At 36.9% G+C, this 12,820-nt stretch overlaps 1 protein-coding gene across 2 annotated transcripts in view; it reads right to left on the minus strand.

Moving 5' to 3' along the window:
• HPSE2 (heparanase 2 (inactive)) overlaps window positions 1-12,820 on the minus strand; it is a 713,430-nt gene that overhangs the window by 228,694 nt on the left and 471,916 nt on the right. The gene's annotated exons all lie outside the window — the stretch shown is intronic.

A 12,820-nucleotide genomic window follows, 5' to 3' on the forward strand; every position in this document is an offset into this window, starting at 1 on the left:
CATCACTTACATATAACATAGAGAAATCTATTTCTGAAGCAGCTATGGAGTGTTACCTAACGTTTGTTCAGCTCAAAAGAAGAAACCAGACCTATTTCCTTTCAAAACACACAGCAAAGCCTTGCTACTAATTTCCCAGCCTCCTGTGCTCCTGGAGGTTCTACCAGAACCAAAAAGCTGGGAGGAAGGATCTAAGGGCCCACAGATGCTGCCAAGTATCATAAATTTCAAGTCTGTGAATAACTCAATTATCTACTAACCTCCATTTTCCCCATCCACAAGTTCTGAGGCCAAGTGCTGTCATGGCTATTGTTACTATTTGAAAGAGTTACCATCCAGACACAGGAAATCAAAAGGAGTATTTCTGTTCATTAAGATTTTCCTTCCAACCCTGAGACCCTGGAAGAGAACTTTTCTACAGACAGAAAGAATCTTCCATCAGTATTTCATAACCAAAGAACTCTTCCATTAGGAAGGGAGACAGTGTTTTGTCAAGAAGGTCTATCCTACCCCCTCCCAGCATAATCTTGCAGGCAGACACATGGCAAAGGGGTTGCTATGTGTTGCTCAAACAGAGGCTCTGTTTTGCCATGATGTGGAAGAATACCTAGTTTTTGCAGGACTGGAAGTGAGAGAGGGTGCTAGGACTGCTGCTTAACATTGGAGTGAATTTTATAAAAGAAGATGAAGAGGAACAAGAGGAGGGAAATGGGGGTGGGACAGAAGAAAGAACAGGAGAAGAGAACAAGGAAGAAAAGAAGGATATGGAAGATAGGAGAAGAAGGAGATGAGGAGGAAGAGACAGGTTGGTTCTTGTCCATATGGTCTTGCGTTCTTTTCTCCAGTACCATTCAGCAGTCCAGGAGCAAGAATATGGGAAATGGAACATAAGGGTGATCAGGAACGGAACTGGTTTGATGGGCAAGACTAAAACGTAAATGGAGATTGGAAGGAATATAACACATGTTGAGTACCTACTGAGTACCAGTCATTCATGTGTTATTTCTTATAATTCTCAAAGCTATTTTGCTTAGTAAGATGGATATTATTGATTCCATTATGCAGATTACTAACTTCTCTACTGGCTAGAGAAGTAGTGGCTCTAGACATCCCAAACAGCCATTTTTATAGAGTCAGGTCACCCCTCCTAGTAGCATTCCTGGAGAAGCAGGGCAAGACCAGGCAAAGCAATAAATACCAGCTGGAGTATTTCCAAAACAGAAATATTTTATGTAACACTGTCTTCATTTACATATAAAACAACCATAATAAAAATAACACTGACATTTATAGTGCTTTATCATTATAAAATGCTTTTCAGCTTCTTATATGTATAATTTCACATACAAACGTGGTAGGTAGTAAATATTCCGAATTTATACTGGAGGAAGCTTTGCTTTCTGGATGTTCTATGACTTTCTCAAATTCATAGAGCTAGTTTGGACTAAGCCCAGGTTCTCTCACTCCAAACCCAACCCTCCTTCCCGGATTCTATGCTGCCTCCAAGCTGCTTTCACTGAGACTCAGAAGTAGACTCAAAAGAGACTCAGAAGTGCAAAAAATAAGTTGAACTTTTGCCTTGAGAAAATATTACCAATTTATCCAAAAAAAGAAAAAACAAAACAAATAACAAAAACCTGAGCACCTTCTTTGCTTATTGGCTTCCTTGCAGACTTGAGCATTATAGTGCCTACTTGTAAGAGAATAGGAAGGGTATCAAAGGAGACTGATCCAGGGCTTCTGCTACAAGACAAAAACCATAAAGCCAGAAGACAGAACTGGAGACAATCAGCTATCAGTTTCTATCAGAGTACAAACTTCCGAGGTACAGCTGTCAAGGAAGCAGTTAGCTCTACCCTGTATGGTGTTAGAAGTGAGAGAAACATTGAGAAAAGCTTCACATCGCAGATGACACTGAATTTGGCATGCAAAGAAGGGTACGATTTTTGCCATGAAGAATGGGCAAAACAAGGTAGAGTCAAGGTGAATGTATTCTCAGGAGTCCCTCTTGGCTGATGTCAAGAGACAGGTAAGGGAATGGCAGGAACTTAGTCTGTTCCGGTCACTAGCGGCTACGCTGTGATGCTACCAAGTCTGGCCTTTATCCCTTAATAACTAGGTATAAGTCCAGCTCCTATTTATCTTTGTATAACTAGTACCCAACATAACATTGCAAAATACAGCTGGCTCTTTTCATTTATATTTTTTTGGATTTATCCTGTGTTTAAACAAATGAGGGGAATTAGATTTGAGTGTCAGGAAGATGACTCTGACTGGGTAAATGTGAAAAGTACTTGTGTGGACAAACTGATAGGAGATGACTTCAGAAAGAGGGGATGCTTGAAAATATGAGAATGAAAAGAGAGCCATTGAGTAAGACTGGTGGAGCACTCAAGAGGACTGGATGGGTGAGCCTAGTTGGGCAGGAAACAAAAGAGAGGAGCCCAAAGTTTTTTTTTTTTTTTTTTTTTTTTTTGTATAAAACTGTATCTTCTTTATTTTACATACTTTAATCTCAGAACAAAATAAACAAACAAAAAAAACACAATACACATCCAAACCCCTTGTCAAATAATCAGAAGGGATAGGGCTTTAGGGCCTTCTTTCCTGCCTCAAAGACAGGAGGAAGAAAAAAAAAAAAAAAAAAACCACTAGACAGCAGAGGGAACCAGGTGAACAGGGCCACTCCCGGCTGCTGGGGAGCCAAGGGGACACTATACAGAGGGCTCAAGGTCTGCAGGAAGAACTAATCTACTTCTTCCATGCGAGAGGCATCCTCATCACCCTCAAGAGGGGGGATCTCATCAGGAACAGCAGCACTGGGTTTTAATTGTAGTAATGCCATTGCCCAAGATGGGCAACCTAGGAACAGATTTTTGATGCTGGTATCACTGAATGTATTCCAATCCTCTTGAATATGCCTTAAAGAACTTGAAGTAAATAGTCACTGATGATAACAGCTATGCCTTTACAAGAAAATAAGGAGGAAAAAATATCATCAATGCCCTGCTTGGCCAAAAGGCTCTGGATAGGCAATTAAGAACACATCTAATTTGGTGTCTTAAAAGTTGGAAATTGGTTCTTTGTGGTATTATAATATGGAGATCCTCATATGTATTGGATAGTTTGTTCTGCTATAAGTTGATGATTAACTTCGTAACTAACTTTCCATTATTAAAAGTAGCATTATAAAAAGAATGGGAAAACTGAGTTAGGAAAATTTAGAGTAAGTCTAATGTTTTCTCCGCCTTAACCTATCCCACATCCCTCAAAAAAAAAATACATAAAATCTGTAATTAAGTATAAAATAGACTGGACCTTTATATAGAATATTATAGTTTTCAGAGAAATACTTTACTATTGAATAAAGGAAAAGACTTACTGTGATCCTGGATAGGAAAATCAATTATTCTCCCTAAACTAATTTATGGGTTTAATGAAATTCTAATTTTAAAAATCCCAGTAGATATTTTTGAAACTTCATAAAATCATTCTAACATTCACATAGAAGAAGCCAAGAATATTCTTTAAAATTGGAATAATGAAGGGACATTTGTTTGATCTACTGTATATTAAAATATACCATAAAACCCACAATTATTAAAACATTCCTAGGAATTAGAAAGGAGATCTTAGGAACTATTAAAGAGATTAGGAATTGGTAAGGAGATCTATGGAATAGACTTTTTAAAAAGTTATATAGAAGAATTTATTACATGGAAAATAATTTAGTATTTGAAAAACTGAAACATTTCTTTAATGATGATATGTGATTTGTGGCTATTTGGGGAAAAAAAATTAAAGTCAGATCCTCACCTAAAATTCTATTTCAGATAAGAAATTAAATACTAAAATATAGTTTAGTTTCATTATATTAAAAATATCTCAATTACAATTTAATACTTTGAAACAAATGATGTTATCTTCTTAACTTTGGTAGCATATTGAAGCAGGAGAAAAGCTGCTTTAGCTTTGAGGAAACAGCATTATTAAATATGTATTCACATGAAAATCACTATAAACTACATTCTTCTTTTTTCCCTCTTAGTAAAATGAGGAAACCAACTTCAAACATATGGAAGCATTTCTACACTTATTCTGAGGAGGAAAAATCTAATTCACAAATAATGTCAAACAAAATATGCATTTCCAAATTCTACCAAAATGACCAAAGATACCCTTGTTTTTTGAGAAGTGTAAAGAACTCATCTCAAATGAACAAATGTTCTGTTTTCAGAAGTCTTTAACATGATTTTTTCTAATATAGAGGAAGAGAAAACAACCACAGAAATAACACATAAAGGAAAACAATTAGACAACACCCCAAGGAAGAGACATTTTAAGTCAATGAGTTTGGGGAATGCTCCCCATTCCCATGCCCCTTCCCTGAAAATTAGGACTCTCTATAACTACCCTGTAATCTGTATCATTTCTATCCTTTATTTTTATATCTATATTGGCAACGTGGAAGAAAACAAGTCCAAAAATATCATAATTTTCTTTGTTCAAATCTAACATTGATGGATTCTTCTGCTCTCTCATTCTGTCTGTTTCTCAGAAACTGGCCCAAACCACATAAATGAGTAACTTCAACACAGCTGCAGAATGCTCCACAACAGTAATTTTAAAGGTGGAATAACACGCACACAGACTAGCGCTGTCAGGAGTGAAATACCTCTGGGAAAGTGAAATTCCGTTTAGTGTCTTGTATTATCCAAGGATTTTCAGCCATCCACTTCCATTCTAATCCCTAGATTTAGGTCTATGAATGTGCAAGTAAAAGATGACCCAGGATGTGAATAACAAAAAGGGCAAGATCTTGGTTTTCCAAGGCTGGATGTCTCTATACCTGAATTATGAAGACAGAAATCCCAGATGATTATCCCAGAGAACAGAAGATGTCTGCCCTGATGCTGACATCCAGTCATACAAAGAAGGGTAAGAGAGTGAAAGGGCAGAGACTTGTATCAAAGGAAATTCGCCAGTGCCAGGCAGACCTCTCAGTTTTGGGGAATCTTTCCCATTGGAGACAATCTGCTGCTATGGAAAAGAACAAAATATCCCCTTTCGTTGTAAGTTCCTTTTCCTCCCCCAAGAGATCCCAAATCTGGGAGAATTTCTTTCCTTTGTTATCCACCTGCACATATGACGTATCTGAAATATTGTTGAACCTTCTCTCCCAGGGCATATCACGGCTCTCTCTTATAATAAGGCACATCTTTATTCATGGTCTTTGGGGTTTGATTTCTACTTCTGGACCACAGAATGCAACCCTAAAATCTGGAGTCTGAATTTTGCTCCAGGAAGGAGGATAAATCCTTCACAAGGAACCAGATTTCTAAATGAGTAAAACCTTCAGTAAGAGAGTGGTAGTTGATCTTTTTTCTCTTGTCCACAAAGAGAACTTTGGTTATGTAACTAGCATGAATAAGATGTGACAGCCATTCTACACAAAGCCTAGGAAAAACCTGTGAGGAAATTACTCATCTTGAATTATGGCAAGCCAGGCATCATCCATTTGGTCCAAAGCCACTTGTTCTTCCATGGCTAGTTCTATATTGAGCTATACATACTAGGTACTGCATAGAACAAATGATAATTTTATTAATCTCTCTCTCTCTTTCTCTCTTTCTTTTTCCCTCATTCACTTCCTCTCCCTTTCACTCCCTTCCTTCCCTTTTTCCTCCCTACCCCTATTTATATATAATATTACATTGGCAGTAAGCTGATAAATAGCATGGCTGTATGTTCATTGACTTTATTGCTAGTGCAGCTCTCTATTTAGGCTTTCCTTCTACCATATTATTCCTCCAATTTGATAGATTTATAGAGTTTTTAATATAATGGAATTTGAGATGGATGAGTTTCTTCAACCAATCTTTCTTGCCAATAAAATTTATATCCATGAGATTTAATTTAAGGGCAATCTTGAATAAGAAAGAAAAAAATAAGTTAGCTACCGTATACTAATTGATAGGCATTTGGTAAGTGGTTTATATAATGTAGAACACTGTAAGGTTGTATTATCACTTTCATTTTATAGATAAAGAAACTGTGCTCAAGATCACCCAGGTTATAAGTTGCAGAGCTGAAATTCTAACCCACTTCTGAGTCTAAAGCCCTTGTTTTAACTATGCAGAGATAGCAAATTAGTGATGTGTGTAGTGCTGTCCCCCTTTTTGAAGCCCATGGTAGATATTGGTAATAGAACTCAATATTGTCTCATTAACCTTAGAATTGACCTACTAATCAGGGTACCAGACACTATTACCTGGAACTGGCCCCCAGGATGAAGCCTATTTACTGCTAATGGGGAATTAAAAGGAGAGAGACTATAACAAAATGTTTGGAACAAAATGGAGGCAGATGGGAGGTAATAATACATAAAGGACAAAACAAGTTTGTTTGATTAAAATGAAGGCAAATGGCAGGGGGTGGAGGATGATGAGAGACGATGTTGAAACAGACCTGGAAGGCTATGGCTGGAGCTGGAAGGCGCTGGTTAGGGGAGTATTATCATAGACATGTCTTGACAGTCTAAAATGCTGCTAAGGAAGTCCTTAAGAGTTGGATTCAAGCAAAGAAGGGTATTACTGACCTGATATGATTTGCCCTGGCTGTGGAGCCTGATGGGAAGGAGGAAAAATGCATCAAGATGTCATGATAAATTTCACATGTAAAACTAAACTTTCCAAAAGCTCAAGCCTTGGTATGAATCTGAGTCTGGGAGCGTGAACACAGTGGAACTAAGGTAGGAAAGGATTATATATATTTTTTCTAGTATGCCAGACCATGTGGCTTTGTTAAAATACAAAGATTCAAGAAAATAGTACCACACAGTAGAAAGACCACAGGCCTAGGAGTCAGAAAGATACCTGATTTAGGACTTGGCTCCAAAGCTTACTACCTATGTGGCCTTGGGTACCTTGTTTAATCTCTCTAAACCATTTCAAATGGAGGAAACAGCACCTACTTCTCAAGGCCTTGTGAAGATTAACAAGATAACATGCATGAAGAAGTAAGGCTACTGCCTGGCATACTGTTGGCACTGAAAAAATGTGAGTTTGGAAAAATTTAATGTCTGTGCATCTCCATTCCGTGATCTGTAAAATAAAAATAAAACCCGCTCTGCCTATATTACAGGGCAGTGGTTCTTATGCTTTGGTGTGCAAAGAACTCCTTGGAGTTGCTGTTCAAAATCCAAAATCTAGGTCTCATCTCACCATATTCTGGTTTGGTAGGTCTAGGCTGGAGCTTAGGAATCATGCTGCATTTTTAAGAAACTCTCCCGGTTCTTCCAATGCAGGAGGAGGGCCATGGGCCACACCTTCAACAGATTTTGATTTAGTAGTGCCTAGGCCATTCTTGGAGGAGAGAGAGTAGGGTTCTAAGAGAAAGTAGAAGAAAAAATAATGAGAAAATAAATGGAAAAATAAGAAAGTGAGGAAGAATATCTGTGTCAAATCTAAGTCTATATCGCAGGACTCCAGTCTCCTCCAATATTCTTTCTAACCCCATCTGACTTCTCTGACATTGGAAGAAGAGAGAAACATCTTCATCATAATGGGAATAATTGATGACCTTGGATTTGGGGAAAGAATTAGATTGTTTCTCTAATCAGGAAAGAAGTTCTTTCCTGGGGCAGGGGGGTGGGGCGGGAAGAAAGCAAGTTTAAAAGCTGTAGTCACTAACACAGTGCTTAGCTAGGGAGCAGACTTGAAGTAGCCAATGCTTCCTTGTTAATGAGTACTAAACAGCTGCTGGGGGCCTTTCCTCTCTAGAGGCAGAGATGAAAACTCTTTTCTTATGAACTAAGAGAAATAAATTGTTCTCTCCTCCTATAGTTTGGTCAAGTCATATAACTCTTTCACAGTTGAAATAAAACAGAACAATTATTAGGAATAACATTGTAATAATTACTCTGTACACCAAATTGTCCCCAGCTGTGCATTTTTCCCACTCCAAATGAGAATGTGGTGGTTTCTACATAGGAGGTAGAGCTGCGATTCTGCTCATTATCCTGGCATGTTATTGTAGCTAATCTCTAGTTCCTATATGCACTCAATTCTCTAAACTTCTTGCAAAGCTACATAAAGTTATGTGCAAAAACAAACAAACAAAAAAAGGGAAAAACCTGCCTTTTCAACTTTGAAATATACTTGTTCTTCTTAACAATAGTGGTTGATATTCTTTTATGTGTCAATCGTGCCAGGAATTGTGCTGAGCACTTTATTTCATTTAACTCTAAAATAAACCTAAGAAATAAGTAATTTAATAAGTCCCACTTGACAGATGAAAAGACCAATTTTACAGGCATTAAACAATTCCTCAAAATGACCTAGTGAGTCACTGTCCTGGATCTCATCTAGTTGCAAAGTGCATGCTCTTCACCATCCCGCTATTTTTCCCCCCAATCCTACTCCCTGTAGTAGAAAACAGGTTGTTGTTTTAATGTTTTTATGGAGGGGACTCATGAAGTAAAAAATACTTATGGCCCATAAAAGTCATAATGGGAGCCCAGTAATAGGAGCATAGAGAAGCTTTCATCCTTATCCACCCATACAGCCTTCATTCTATCTATGCTTTAAGTACAAATGTAGCCTAAAAATCAGTCTTCCACATAGAAGAGGAATTAGACACAACTAAAGACAGAAATTCTGGATATAAGAATGATGAATCTCACAGACCTGTACCCCTGAAACAAATAATACATTATATGTTAATTAATTGAATTTAAAATCTAAAAAACTGGAAAGATAAATAAATAAATAAATTTGCTTGGGGCACCTGGGTGGCTCATTTGGTTAAGCGTCCAACTCTTGATTTTAGTTCAGGTCATGATCTCAGGGCTTTGAGAATGAGCCCTATGTCAGGCTTCACACTGGGCGTGAAGCCTGCTCAGATTCTCTCTCCCTTTTTGCCCCTCCTCCCCAACCCCCCACCCCCAATTCCCACACACACATTCTCTTGTTTTAAATAATGATATTGATAATAATAAAATAAAATAAATTTGCTTTAAAAAAAAAAAAGAAATTCTTGGTATAAAAAGGAAAATTTTGTTTCTGGTTGGTAGACCATTGAGCATATAACATAAATCATGTGGTCTGCTGTGATGGAGGAGGCCATTTTTTGCTGCCTAATTGTCTTTTGCTTATATCCTCATTGCCCAGATTAGAATATTTTCCACAGCTCTTTGGACTGCCATGGGAGCTAAAGGCCCTGTCTAGCTTTCTGTTCTAACACAGGTTCAGGTTAGAATATTCCACTAGCACCTCTGTAGAATGTTAGAATAACTTTTTTTTTACATTTTTCCTTCATTCAACACATTTGAGTACCTGCTATGCATTAGACTTATTGCTGGCACTGCTTATACACTGGTAAATACAACAGACATACATTCCACCCTCACGGAGTTTGTAGTCTTTAACCAACAAATAAACATACAATAAATATGTAGTTTTATACTGTGATAAATGCTAAAAAGAGAACCAACAGAGTGTGTTGATAAAGAATTACTTAGATCAATTACTTAAGGAAAGTCTCTGATAGATGAGGAGAAACTGGCCATGTGGCAAGCAGGGAGAACACTCTAGAAAGAAGAACATATGTGAAGGCCCCAAGTAAAGAGAAGCCTAGCACATACTAAGCCAATGAGGCATGAATGAAGTGAGAAAAAGAAAAAACTGAAGAAGATAAGAATGAAGAGCTGGGTAGCAGTCAGATTATTCACGGCAGAGCCTTGTAGACATGGTAGGGAGATTGAATTTTATTCTAAAAGTAATAAAAAGTCATTAAGAGTCTTTAGCAAGAGACTTAGGTTGTGTGAATTATATGTTTGCAGAAGATTTTCTGATACCTGAGTAGTGAATAGATTAGAGAAGGCAAGAATGGAAGCAAGTGCACTGATAACAAGACTGTTAATGCAACCCAGATTCCAAACTCTCCAAATGATAATTCTTTTGTTATTGTCTGCTCTATCACCATCCCTCCCCCAAAGCAGGGTTCACATTCCAAGTTGTCCAGACATACTCGTGGAACACTAGTCTCTCAAGATGGTTCTGAAAATAAGACTCTGGTCAAATAAATGTAAGAAATTCTGCATGCTAACTCTCCTTCTTGGAGATTCAGAATGTAAACTAATGTAGTAAAGGTGTCAGGAAGTGTTTCAGAACATTTGTGAATCCCAGTATTTCTCCGAATTATTAGACCATGGAACGTTTTATCTCTCCTCCCCCAACATAATGTTAATATTCTGCAAAACTGATATTCTCCAGAGCACATTTAAGGAAACGGTACCATAAGTCTTTCTAACCAAAAGTTAACTCATTGTTCTTGCTTAACTGAGACCCCATTTCTCCACTTCCCTATCAATTATTTCAATGGTTTAGACAATATTGTCTGACTCCACATACATTATATGATTTCTTCTCTCCATTTCTATCATCTATTTTCTGTCACTTGTCTCTTTAGTTTTACATTGTAAAGGTTGATAAAGTTTTCCTTCCTTTCAGTAACCATAATTTTCTTTATTTCTGGATCTGGATCTTCTGTGAGATAGCTGTTGAGTATCTTGAAATGATCCTCTATATTAGTAACATTTTATCTCAAATTTTCTATGCCTGTCTAAAGCTCTGTGTATGGGAGATTTTCTCTTCCAATTATTTTATTGGACTCTTAAGAGATTTTTGGAGATATGATTCAATACAAATTTATTTAAATATACACTTGAAGTGTACAACTCAATAGTTATTTACAAGGTTGTGGAAGCACTAATACAATCTAATTCTAGAATATTTAATTTCAGAAAGAAACCCTGTATCTATGAAGAGTCACTTCCCATTTCTCCACAACCTCCACCAGCCCTGACCCACCACTAATCTACTTCTCGTCTCTATCGATTGCCTATTCTGTTCATTTCATATAAAGGAAATCATACAATGTTGGTCCTTTTGCAATTGCCTTCTTTCTGCTAGCGTAACGTTTTCAAGCTTCATCCATGTTGTAACCTGTATTGGTATTTCATTTCTTTTTATTGTCAAATAATAGTCCAATGTATGGATATGCCACTTTTTATTTATCCATTCATCAGTTAAGGATATTTGGGTTGTTCCTACTTTTTGGCTATTATGAGTAATGCACGATGAATATTTATACATGTTTTTATGAACATACATTTTCATTTCTCTTGGGTATATACCTAGGAGTCAAATTGCTAATCATAATGGTAACTCCGTGTTCAACTTTCTGAGTAACTACCAGACTGTTTTCTAAAGCAGCTGCACCATATTACAGTCCCACCAGCAGTGAATGAAATTTCCAATTTCTCCAAGTTTTCTCCAATATGTATTCTTTTTCTTTTCTCCAATATTTATTCTTGCTTATATTTTTTTATTTTGACCATTCCAATGGATATGAAGTGGTATCTCATTGTGATTTTGATTTGCATTTCCCTAATGACTAATGATACTAAGCATACATTCTTGTGTTTACTGGACATTTGCATAGCTTCACTGGAGAAATGTCTGTTCAAGTCCCTTTTGCTCATTTTTAAAATGGGGTATGTGTCTTTTTATTGTTAATTTGTAAGAGTTCTTACTGTATATCTTGGCTACAAGTCACTTATCAGATATATGACTTGCAAATATTTTCTCCCATTCTGTGTGTTCACATTCTTGATAGTATCATTCGATACATAAAACTTCTTAATTTTGATGAGGTCCAATTAATCAATGCTTTCTTTTTTTCCTTATATTTTTAGTGATGTACCTAAGAAATCACTGTCTAAACTTCACTGGACTTAATTTCAGTAATTTAAGTTTAGTTTTAAAAAATATCTTTTTATTCTCTTTGTACCTTTTTTTCCATAGAAATGTATTTTTATCTGGTAAGTGCAATATCTTCCCATATCTTTATAATAATACTAATTTCACATTTTTATTTTTAAAATTCTGATCTTGAATTATAGTTCTTCTGGGTCAGTTTTTTTATTTATTTATCTTGGGTTTTCTTTCTCATGCTACTGGTTTCCTTCTTATGTCTTGTGATCTTTGGCTATCCATATTTAACAAGTGAAGACTAAGTAGATTCTTCTAGGTAGCAGGTACAGATTTTTCTCAGCTGTTGAATATTTAGGCTTTTTAGATAAGTCTTTCCTTTCACTGGGATCTCTATTTTGTGGGCAGAGCTTGTTCACCAGCACACTTCACTTTAGAGAGGGAGTAACGTGGGGCACAAACAGCCTTTTGGCTAGGGCATATGCTTTATCTCAGTGATTTACTATGCAGGATCAACTCCATTTTAGCGGAACTAGCTTATCCCTAGGCAATCCCTTCACTTTCTTTGGTGAACTTCTAAATCTTGGGTTGGAGAGATTGAGCTATCTTTACTCTGTATGGGCAGTGTAGATGACTTAAATGATGGAGGGGAAAGCTGAACTATAAGAGAAGTTCCACTTCAGACAAACTTTTATATAAACCCCTTGGCTTGGTCCCCCTTTCTCACCCCAACTCCTCCTGACTCTGAGGCTATCTTCTAGATGGACTAGCTATCTTTTCCCAGAGCCTATGTTCTCTGGGTTGCTACTTCTTCACTCTGCTTAAGCTGTCAAAGGCCTTCCATCTGCTTACTCTCTTAGAGAAATTTGTCAAAAATCTCTCATCTGCTTATGATCCCTCTGTTGTGAGTTTATTATTATGGATTTATTCTTTATCAATTTTTAATAGGAGTTGGGATGGTAGTTCCAAGAGGAAATGGAGCTTGTGCTCAGGTATCCTGTGCTCAGGTATGCCTCCTGAAGTTGAAACACACCCAATATTTTTTT

This window comes from Mustela nivalis (assembly GCF_964662115.1).
Source record: "Mustela nivalis genome assembly, chromosome: 2".
Taxonomy (NCBI): Eukaryota; Metazoa; Chordata; class Mammalia; order Carnivora; family Mustelidae; genus Mustela; species Mustela nivalis.